This window comes from Pseudophryne corroboree, chromosome 3 (assembly GCF_028390025.1).
Source record: "Pseudophryne corroboree isolate aPseCor3 chromosome 3, aPseCor3.hap2, whole genome shotgun sequence".
In the NCBI taxonomy this organism is placed as follows: Eukaryota; Metazoa; Chordata; class Amphibia; order Anura; family Myobatrachidae; genus Pseudophryne; species Pseudophryne corroboree.
In genome coordinates this window covers 347,229,923-347,241,350 of record NC_086446.1, presented here as the reverse complement: position 1 = coordinate 347,241,350, position 11,428 = coordinate 347,229,923, and positions in this window count along the sequence as shown.

Genomic DNA, 11,428 nt, shown 5'->3' with positions numbered 1-11,428 from the left:
GGAACCTGATCCTTAGAGCAGGAGGAGGGGCCCACCGGTGGTTTCCCCTGTACCCCTGTGGGTCAGTCCAAGCCTGGTAGGGAGATATGAAAATGTAATAAAAATAACTCTTAATTATTCCAATCACTTGACTCAAGGTAAACCAGGACGGTCGCTATATTATGCTGATTGGCAAGGTAGGACACCAGACTGCCATCTTGTTAACGTTTTCTGCCACCAATTTGAGTCAATCAAATCAATTTGCCACAGTTTTCAAAGAATTACACCAGGTGTGAGACATTCTACTATTCTTGGGAGGGGATTTTAACAGTGTGGTTCAAATGCAATAGGTTCCTGTTTGGCAAAAATGTGGATTCTTAATTGATTTTTCCTCAGGATTCAAAGTGGCTTTTAAAAAAATTATAAAAAAAAAGACCTGGTTTTGACTTAAAAAAAAAAAAAAAAAAAGCTGCTTTAAATCATACGGCAAAATTGTTGGAAAAATGTGTACTTTTACGAAATTGAGACCTATTATATGTATCGCTATGGGTGTAGTATGGTATGCCGGCGGCTGGGCTCCCGGCGACCAGCATACTGATGCCGGAATCCTGACCGCCGGCATACCGACAGCTGGGCGAGCGCAAATGAGTCCCTTGCAGGCTCGCTGCGCTTGCCACGCTGCAGGCACGGTGGCCCGCTACGCGTGCCTCGCTATCTATTCTCCCTCCAGGAGGAGAAAAGGTGTCGGTATTCCAGGTGTCGATATGCCGAGTGTCGGGATTCCGGCGCCGGTATCCCAACAGCTGGCAAACTGAAGACCACCCATCTCTATATATAAACAGAATTAGATAGGTCAGTCCTCCAACAGTCATACACAAACATATGGCTGAGGCTTCATTTTTTTCTATGTCGTGCAGAACATCACAAATCACATTCTCAATTTGACATGATCATGGAATGCAGCAATTCACTACAACTCCTATCCAAAACTGATATTATTCCTAATCCTTGATTGTACCACTCAATAATGTGGCCCACATTTGATTTTCTACAAACACTCCATAGCAGCCCTACTTTGAGATTTAACAAGACCCTGCTTAAAAAATACCACAATTTAAAGAACAGATGACCTCCCAGATCCAAAAATAAATTGAATCTAGTCCCGGACACAAGCCCACGACGATTTGGAAGGCACATAAATCTGTCATCTGTTGGGCTGTTATCAAGATATACTACCCATCGGAAAAAAACAGCAAACAGAACAGATACATTTGATTATTATTACCAGATTACAGTTTTTTTTGATAATTCCACAAAAACCCCACCTAATATCAATGTACAAAAAGATCCAGAAGTTTATAGAGGAACTCCAGGTGCTTTCTAGGTGTAAAGATGAAAAAAAGGTCTTTGTTAGCTTAAAAAAAGCTCTTTGTTAGCTTAATCAAACTTTTTACCAACAAAAAACAAATCAGGTATCCTGTATGAATAGATTGAAAGCTAAGAAGGCATCCCACGAAAAGTCAGGGAGAAAAAAAGGGAACATAAGATAGGACTAATTTATGATGGCTGCGTCCTATCATCATTTTTATTAGTGATGAGCGGGTTCGGTTCCTCGGAAACCGAACCCCCCCGAACTGCACCCTTTTTACACGGGTCCGAGGCATACTCGGATTCTCCCGTATGGCTCGGTTAACCCGAGTGCGCCCGAACGTCATCATCCCGCTGTCGGATTCTCGCGCGATTCGGATTCTATATAAGCAGCCGCGCGTCGCCGCCATTTTCATTCGTGCATTGGAAATGTTAGGGAGAGGACGTGTCTGGCGTCCTCTCCGTGTATTGTTGATGCAAATATTTGTGCTTGCTTTACTTATTGCTTAATTGTGGGGACTGGGGAGCAGCTGTATATTAATATAGGAGGAGTACAGTGCAGAGTTTTGCTGATCAGTGACCACCAGTTTTATCCGTTCTCTGCATGAAAAAAACGCTCCTTATCTGTGCTCAGTGTGCTGCATATATCTGTGCTCACACTGCTTAATTGTGGGGACTGGGGAGCAGCTGTATTATATAGCAGGAGTACAGTGCAGAGTTTTGCTGACAGTGACCACCAGTATACGTTGTCTGCCTGAAAAACACTCCATATCTGTGCTCAGTGTGCTGCTTTATTGTGGGGACTGGGGACCACCAGTATAATACATACTTGCCTACTCTCCCGGAATGGCCGGGAGGCTCCCGAAAATCTGGTGACCCTCCCGGCCCCCCGGAAGAGCAGGCAAGTCTCCCGATTCGTGGGGACCCCCCTGCCCGTCCGCCCACTTAGTGTGTAAAGTGGGCGGTCTGGGCAGTTGATGACGCGATTCTTGCTGAATCGCGTCATCATAGCCACGCCCCTGCAGTGTAATGCCGGTGATCGCGGCATTACAGAGCGGGGGGCGTGGCTTAAAAGAGGCATCGTCATGACCCCACCCTTGCTCCGCCCCCGCTCCGCCCTTTCTCCACCCCGTCCCTCCTCCGGCCCACCCCCTCCACGACGTCACAGCCTCCCCTGCCTGCCCTCTGAGCTGACCTGGCTGCTCTCTCCCGCAGAGAGCAGCCAAAATGTAGGTAAGTCTGGTATAATATTATATAGGAGGAGTACAGTGCAGAGTTTTGCTGACCAGTGACCACCAGTATACGTTGTCTGCCTGAAAAACACTCCATATCTGTGCTGCATTGTAGACAGTATATAGTAGGAGTACAGTGCATAATTTTGCTGACCACCAGTATATAATATATAGGAGTACGCAGGGGCGTCAGAACGTTTTTAGGTTGGGGGGGAAGATATAATCTCAATTTGGCGCCCCTAAATTGCTGAATCGCTAAAGGCCAGATCAACACTAAATTCCCACAACCAGAAAAGCATACTATTGTTTTGGCTTCCCCATGTACAGATGTAGCCACACTCATCATCACGACATGGATGGCGTGCCTAGTGTGCCCGCATCTATGGCGTGCACTCCATAGGCTTCAATGGTGCAATCGCCGGCTGCGACTAGTTGCAGCACGGCGTATACTGCAGCTTGCGGCGATGCGTATATCCATGCATATGCATCGCGGCAACGATGAGTATGGCTATAACTGTAATTAGTGACCAGAATGTCTGATTGTATGATGTCACTTCAGCTCTCCCATGTCACTCTAGTTTTCTACCACGTGCCCAATGTAGCAGGGAGAGTATATCAAGCACTAGCAGTGACCAGTGCAGTGCTGGCGCCGAGGTGACTGATAGTAGTGGCCGTGGAGTTACAGGGAGGGCGAGGGTAGGGGTGCTGAGGGAGAGTTACAGGGAGGGCGAGGGCAGGGGTGCTGAGGGAGAGTTACAGGGAGGGCGAGGGCAGGGATGCTGAGGGAGAGTTACAGGGAGGGCGAGGGCAGGGGTGCTGAGGGAGATTTACAGGGAGGGCGAGGGCAGGGGTGCTGAGGGAGAGTTACAGGGAGGGCGAGGGCAGGGGTGCTGAGGGAGAGTTTCAGGGAGGGCGAGGGCAGGGGTTCTGAGGGAGAGTTACAGGGAGGGCAAGGGCAGGGGTGCTGAGGGAGAGTTACAGGGAGGGCGAGGGCAGGGGTGCTGAGGGAGAGTTACAGGGAGGGCGAGGACATGGGATGCTTACCTGCTGTGGCAACCCCCCCAATTACTAATTAAGAAATTAGAATTTTCCAATTACCTTAATTAGTCTTTAATTACTCACCTTCCGCAGCACTGCCTCTCCTGCAGATCTCCTCTTCTTCTCACAAAGCGATCTTCCAGGGACCTGCCAGGCACAGTACAGGTACGTACTACCCCTGCACCCCCTCCACGCACACTACACTGCAGCCACTACCCTGAACCTCCCTCCACCCCCCATACCCCCCATAATTGGCACTAGTAAAGGGACAAATATGCGCGCGTCGAAGGCGCGCACCGCCAAAAAGGGACGTGGCTTTGTTGAAATGGGCGTGGCTTCGCATAAAGGGGCGTGACATTGCAGGAAAAGACTACCTTATACCCCAGTTTTGCAACCTGCACGCCCAGACGTTAGCCACCACAGGAAAGAAAAATAATCCTGATTCACGCCCCTTACATTATTTGCCATTTTTCCTCCTTATAGAAATGCCCAGTATACATTATGCCACATACTGCAATGGCCCTTAGACATTATGCCACACACAATAATGCACATGACACAATATGCACACACTGTAATGCCCCCGACACATTATACCACACACCGTAATGCCTGTGACACATTATGACAGGAATCGCAATGCCCGTTATACATTATGCTACACACTGCAATGCCCCTGATACATTATAGCACATACAATGCCTGTGACACATTGACACACACCGCAATGACCCTGAGACATTATACCACATACCACAATGCCCGTGATATAGTATACAACACACCGTAATGCCTGACACATTATGACACACACCGCAATGTCCGTGATACATTATGCCACACACTGCAATGACCCTGAGACATTATACCACATATCACAATGCCCGTGATATAGTATACCATACACCGTAATGCCTATGACACATACCGCAATGCCCGTTATACCCTATGCCACACACCGCAATGCCCGTTATACATTATGCCACACCGTAATGCCTGTGACACATTATGACAGGAATCGCAATGCCCGTTATACATTATGCTACACACTGCAATGCCCCTGATACATTATAGCACATACAATGTCTGTGACACAGTATGACACACATCGCAATGATCCTGAGACATTATACCACATACCACAATGCCCGTGATATAGTATATAACACACCGTAATGCCTGACACATTATGACACACACCGCAATGTCCGTGATACATTATGCCACACACCGTAATGCCCATTACACATTAAGTTCTACAGTAAGGCTTCTAATTACTTTTAAATTACCTGCTTGTTGCCAGGGGTTTCATGCTCTTGGTTCCATGCATGGTGCCAGGGATTTTCATGCTCAGGGTGTCATGCTTGTTGCCAGGGGTTTCATGCACTGGGTGTCATGCTCGTTGCTAGGGGGTAGTGCTTGTTGCTAGGGCCGTGCTCCCAGTGCCATATATGCCCCCAGTGCCAGATATTCCCCCACATTGCCAGATATATGCCCCCAGTGCCAGATATTCCCCCACAGTGCCAGGTATATGCCCCCAGTGCCAAATATACCCCCCACCCAGTGCCACATATGCCCCCAGTGCCAGATATTCCCCACAGTGCCAGGTATATGCCCATAGTGCCAGGTACATGCCCCCAGTGCCAAATATACCCCCCCAGTGACACATATGCCCCCAGTGCCAGGTACATGCCCCCAGTGCCAAATATACCCCCCCAGTGCCACATATGCCCCCAGTGCCAGATATTCCCCCACAGTGCCAGGTACATGCCCCCAGTGCCAAATATACCCCCCCCCCCAGTGCCACATATGCCCCCAGTGCCAGATATTCCCCCACAGTGCCAGGTACATGCCCCCAGTGCCAAATATACCCCCCCCCCAGTGCCACATATGCCCCCAGTGCCAGATATTCCCCCACAGTGCCAGGTACATGCCCCCAATGCCAAATATACCCCCCCAGTGCCACATATGCCCCCAGTGCCAGATATTCCCCCACAGTGCCAGGTACATGCCCCCAGTGCCAAATATACCCCCCCCCCAGTGCCACATATGCCCCCAGTGCCAGATATTCCCCCACAGTGCCACCTATGCCCCCTCAGTGCCAGATATTCCCCCACAGTGCCAGGTATATACCCCCAGTGCCAGATATTCCCCTACAGTGCCAGGTATATGCACCCAGTGCCAGATATAACCCCACAGTGCCTGCTCCCCGCCCCCCCTCCCCCCCCCCGCTCCTTTGTGTTGGAGGGACACTGAGGGCACAGCGCGCGCCTCTCCCGTGTCCCTCCTGGCTCTCTGGCCGGTCTAATAAAGGAAGTGCCAGTTCGTGAGCCAATCAGAGCTCACGAACGGCACTTCCTTTATTAGACCGGCCGGAGAGCCAGGAGGGACACGGGAGAGGCGCGCGCTGTGCCCTCAGTGTCCCTCCAACACAGCAGCGGAGGGAAGGAGACCGCAGATTGACATGCGGACGCTCATCCGCATGTCAATCTGTGCAAAGTCAGTGGCGCCCCCGCAGTCCTCGCGGTGGCTTGGGGGCCACTGACTGCACGGAGCGAAGGATGTAATGTGCGGTCTTTCACCTGACCGCACATCACTCCTCCGCTCCTCCTGGACATGATCGGCGCCTCTCTATGTTTGCTTGCCCCCTTGCCCCCCCAGTTTCGACGCCTCTGGGAGTACGGTACAGAAGGCCACTGCTGTACCTACCTCTGTGTCGTCAAGTATACTATCCATCCATACCTGTGGTGCATTTCAGTTTTGCACAGTTTGCTGACCACCAGTATATAATATATAGCATTACGGTACAGTAGGCCACTGCTGTACCTACCTCTGTGTCGTCAAGTATACTATCCATCTACATTCTATACCTGTGGTGCATTTTAGTTTTGCAGTTTGCTGACACAGTGACCACCAGTATATATAGCAGTACGGTACGGAAGGCCATTGCTGTACCTACCTCTGTGTCGTCAAGTATACTATCCATCTAGATTCTATACCTGTGGTGCATTTCAGTTGTGCAGTTTGCTGACACAGTGACCACCAGTATATATAGCAGTACGGTACGGAAGGCCACTGCTGTACCTACCTCTGTGTCGTCATGTATACTATCCATCTACATTCTATACCTGTGGTGCATTTTAGTTTTGCAGTTTGCTGACACAGTGACCACCAGTATCTATAGCAGTACGGTACGGAATGCCACTGCTGTACCTACCTCTGTGTCGTCAAGTATACTATCCATCTACATTCTGTACCTGTGGTGCATTTTAGTTTTGCAGTTTGCTGACACAGTGACCACCAGTATATATAGCAGTACGGTACGGAAGGCCACTGCTGTACCTACCTCTGTGTCGTCAAGTATACTATCCATCTACATTCTATACCTGTGGTGCATTTTAGTTTTGCAGTTTGCTGACACAGTGACCACCAGTATATATAGCAGTACGGTACGGAAGGCCACTGCTGTACCTACCTCTGTGTCGTCAAGTATACTATCCATCTAGATTCTATACCTGTGGTGCATTTCAGTTGTGCAGTTTGCTGACACAGTGACCACCAGTATATATAGCAGTACGGTACGGAAGGCCACTGCTGTACCTACCTCTGTGTCGTCAAGTATACTATCCATCTACATTCTATACCTGTGGTGCATTTTAGTTTTGCAGTTTGCTGACACAGTGACCACCAGTATATATAGCAGTACAATACGGAAGGCCACTGCTGTACCTACCTCTGTGTCGTCAAGTATACTATTCATCTACATTCTATACCTGTGGTGCATTTTAGTTTTGCAGTTTGCTGACACAGTGACCACCAGTATACTATATATAGCAGTACGGTACGGAAGGCCACTGCTGTACCTACCTCTGTGTCGTCATTAAGTATACTATCCATCTACATTCTATACCTGTGGTGCATTTTAGTTTTGCAGTTTGCTGACACAGTGACCACCAGTATACTATATATAGCAGTACGGTACGGAAGGCCACTGCTGTACCTACCTCTGTGTCGTCATTAAGTATACTATCCATCTACATTCTATACCTGTGGTGCATTTTAGTTTTTCAGTTTGCTGACACAGTGACCACCAGTATACTATATATAGCAGTACGGTACGGAAGGCCACTGCTGTACCTACCTCTGTGTCGTCATTAAGTATACTATCCATCTACATTCTATACCTGTGGTGCATTTTAGTTTTGCAGTTTGCTGACACAGTGACCACCAGCATATATAGCAGTACGGTACGGAAGGCCACTGCTGTACCTACCTCTGTGTCGTCAAGTATACTATCCATCTACATTCTATACCTGTGGTGCATTTTAGTTTTGCAGTTTGCTGACACAGTGACCACCAGCATATATAGCAGTACGGTACGGAAGGCCACTGCTGTACCTACCTCTGTGTCGTCAAGTATACTATCCATCTACATTCTATACCTGTGGTGCATTTCAGTTGTGCGCAGTATATATAGTAGTAGGCCATTGCTATTGATACTGGCATATAATTCCACACATTAAAAAATGGAGAACAAAAATGTGGTGGGTAAAATAGGGAAAGATCAAGATCCACTTCCACCTCGTGCTGAAGCTGCTGCCACTAGTCATGGCCGAGACGATGAAATGCCATCAACGTCGTCTGCCAAGGCCGATGCCCAATGTCATAGTAGAGAGCATGTAAAATCCAAAAAACAAAAGTTCAGTAAAATGACCGAAAAATCAAAATTAAAAGCGTCTGAGGAGAAGCGTAAACTTGCCAATATGCCATTTACGACACGGAGTGGCAAGGAACGGCTGAGGCCCTGGCTTATGTTCATGGCTAGTGGTTCAGATTCACATGAGGATGGAAGCACTCATCCTCTCGCTAGAAAAATGAAAAGACTTAAGCTGGCAAAAGCACAGCAAAGAACTGTGCGTTCTTCTAAATCACAAATCCCCAAGGAGAGTCCAATTGTTTCGGTTGCGATGCCTGACCTTCCCAACACTGAACGGGAAGAGCTTGCGCCTTCCACCATTTGCACACCCCCTGCAAGTGCTGGAAGGAGCACCTGTAGTCCAGTTCCTTATAGTCAAATTGAAGATGTCACTGTTGAAGTACACCAGGATGAGGATATGGGTGTTGCTGGCGCTGGGGAGGAAATTGACAAGGAGGATTCTGATGGTGAGGTGGTTTAAGTCAGGCACCCGGGGAGACACCTGTTGTCCGTGGGACGAATATGGCCATTGACATGCCTGGTCAAAATACAAAAATAATCAGCTCTTCGGTGTGGAATTATTTCAACACAAATACGGACAACAGGTGTCAAGCCGTGTGTTGCCTTTGTCAAGCTGTAATAAGTAGGGGTAAGGACGTTAACCACCTAGGAACATCCTCCCTTATACGTCACCTGGACCGCATTCATCAGTAGTCAGTGACAAGTTCAAAAACTTTGGGTGACATCGGAAGGAGTCCACTGACAACTAAATACCTTCCTCTTGTAACCAAGCTTCTGCAAACCACACCACCAACTCCCTCAGTGTCAATTTCCTCCTTACACAGGAAAGCCAATAGTCCTGCAGGCCATGTCACTGGCAAGTCTGACGAGTCCTCTCCTGCCTGGGATTCCTCCGATGCATCCTTGAGTGTAACGCCTACTGCTGCTGGCACTGCTGTTGTTGCTGCTGGGAGTCGATCGTCATCCCAGAGGGGAAGTCGGAAGACCACTTGTACTACTTCCAGTAAGCAATTGACTGTCCAACAGTCCTTTGCGAGGAAGATGAAATATCACAGCAGTCATCCTGCTGCAAAGCGGATAACTCAGGCCTTGGCAGCCTGGGCGGTGAGAAACGTGTGTCTGGTATCCACCGTTAATTCAGAGGCAACTAGAGACTTGATTGAGGTACTGTGTCCCCGGTACCAAATACCATCTAGGTTCCATTTCTCTAGGCAGGCGATACCGAAAATGTACACAGACCTCAGAAAAAGAGTCACCAGTGTCCTAAAAAATGCAGTTGTACCCAATGTCCACTTAACCACGGACATGTGGACAAGTGGAGCAGGGCAGACTCAGGACTATATGACTGTCACAGCCCACTGGGTAGATGTATTGCCTCCCGCAGCAAGAACAGCAGTGGCGGCACCAGTAGCAGCATCTCGCAAACGCCAACTCGTTCCTAGGCAGGCTACGCTTTGTATTACCGCTTTCCAGAAGAGGCACACAGCTGACAACCTCTTATGGAAACTGAGGAACATCATCGCAGAATGGCTTACCCCAATTGGACTCTCCTGGGGATTTGTGACATCGGACAACGCCACCAATATTGTGCGTGCATTACATCTGGGCAAATTCCAGCACGTCCCATGTTTTGCACATACATTGAATTTGGTGGTGCAGAATTATTTAAAAAACGACAGGGGCGTGCAAAAGATGCTGTCGGTGGCCCGAAGAATTGCGGGCCACTTTCGGCATTCAGCCACCGCGTGCCGAAGACTGGAGCACCACCAAACATTCCTGAACCTGCCCTTCCATCATCTGATGCAAGAGGTGGTAACGAGGTGGAATTCAACCGTCTATATGCTTCAGAGGATGGAGGAGCAGCAAAAGGCCATTCAAGCCTATACATCTGCCCACGATATAGGCAAAGGAGGGGGAATGCACCTGACTCAAGCGCAGTGGAGAATGATTTCAACGTTGTGCAAGGTTCTGCAACCCTTTGAACTTGCCACACGTGAAGTCAGTTCAGACACTGCCAGCCTGAGTCAGGTCATTTCCCTCATCAGGCTTTTGCAGAAGAAGCTGGAGACATTGAAGGAGGAGCTAAAACAAAGCGATTCCGCTAGGCATGTGGGACTTGTGGATGGCGCCCTTAATTCGCTTAACCAGGATTCACGGGTGGTCAATCTGTTGAAATCAGAGCACTACATTTTGGCCACCGTGCTCGATCCTAGATTTAAAACCTACGTTGTATCTCTCTTTCCGGCAGACACAAGTCTGCAGAGGTTCAAAGACCTGCTGGTGAGAAAATTGTCAAGTCAAGCGGAACGTGACCCGTCAACATCTCCTCCTTCACATTCTCCCGCAACTGGGGGTGCGAGGAAAAGGCTAAGAATTCTGAGCCCACCCGCTGGCGGTGATGCAGGGCAGTCTGGAGCGAGTGCTGACATCTGGTCCGGACTGAAGGACCTGCCAACGATTACTGACATGTCGTCTACTGTCACTGCATATGATTCTCTCACCATTGAAAGAATGGTGGAGGATTATATGAGTGACCGCATCCAAGTAGGCGCGTCAGACAGTCCGTACGTATACTGGCAGGAAAAAGAGGCAATTTGGAGGCCCTTGCACAAACTGGCTTTATTCTACCTAAATTGCCCTCCCTCCAGTGTGTACTCCGAAAGAGTGTTTAGTGCAGCCGCTCACCTTGTCAGCAATCGGCGTACGAGGTTACTTCCAGAAAATGTGGAGAAGATGATGGTCATCAAAATGAATTATAATCAATTCCTCCGTGGAGACATTCACCAGCAGCAATTGCCTCCAGAAAGTACACAGGGACCTGAGATGGTGGATTCCAGTTGGGACGAATTAATAATCTGTGAGGAGGGGGATGTACACAGTGAAAGGGGTGAGGAATCGGAGGATGATGATGAGGTGGACATCTTGCCTCTGTAGAGCCGGTTTGTGCAAGGAGAGATTGATTGCTTCTTTTTTTGGTGGGGACCCAAACCAACCAGTCATTTCAGTCACAGTCGTGTGGCAGACCCTGTCGCTGAAATGATGGGTTCGTTAAAGTGTGCATGTCCTGTTTATACAACATAAGGGTGGGTGGGAG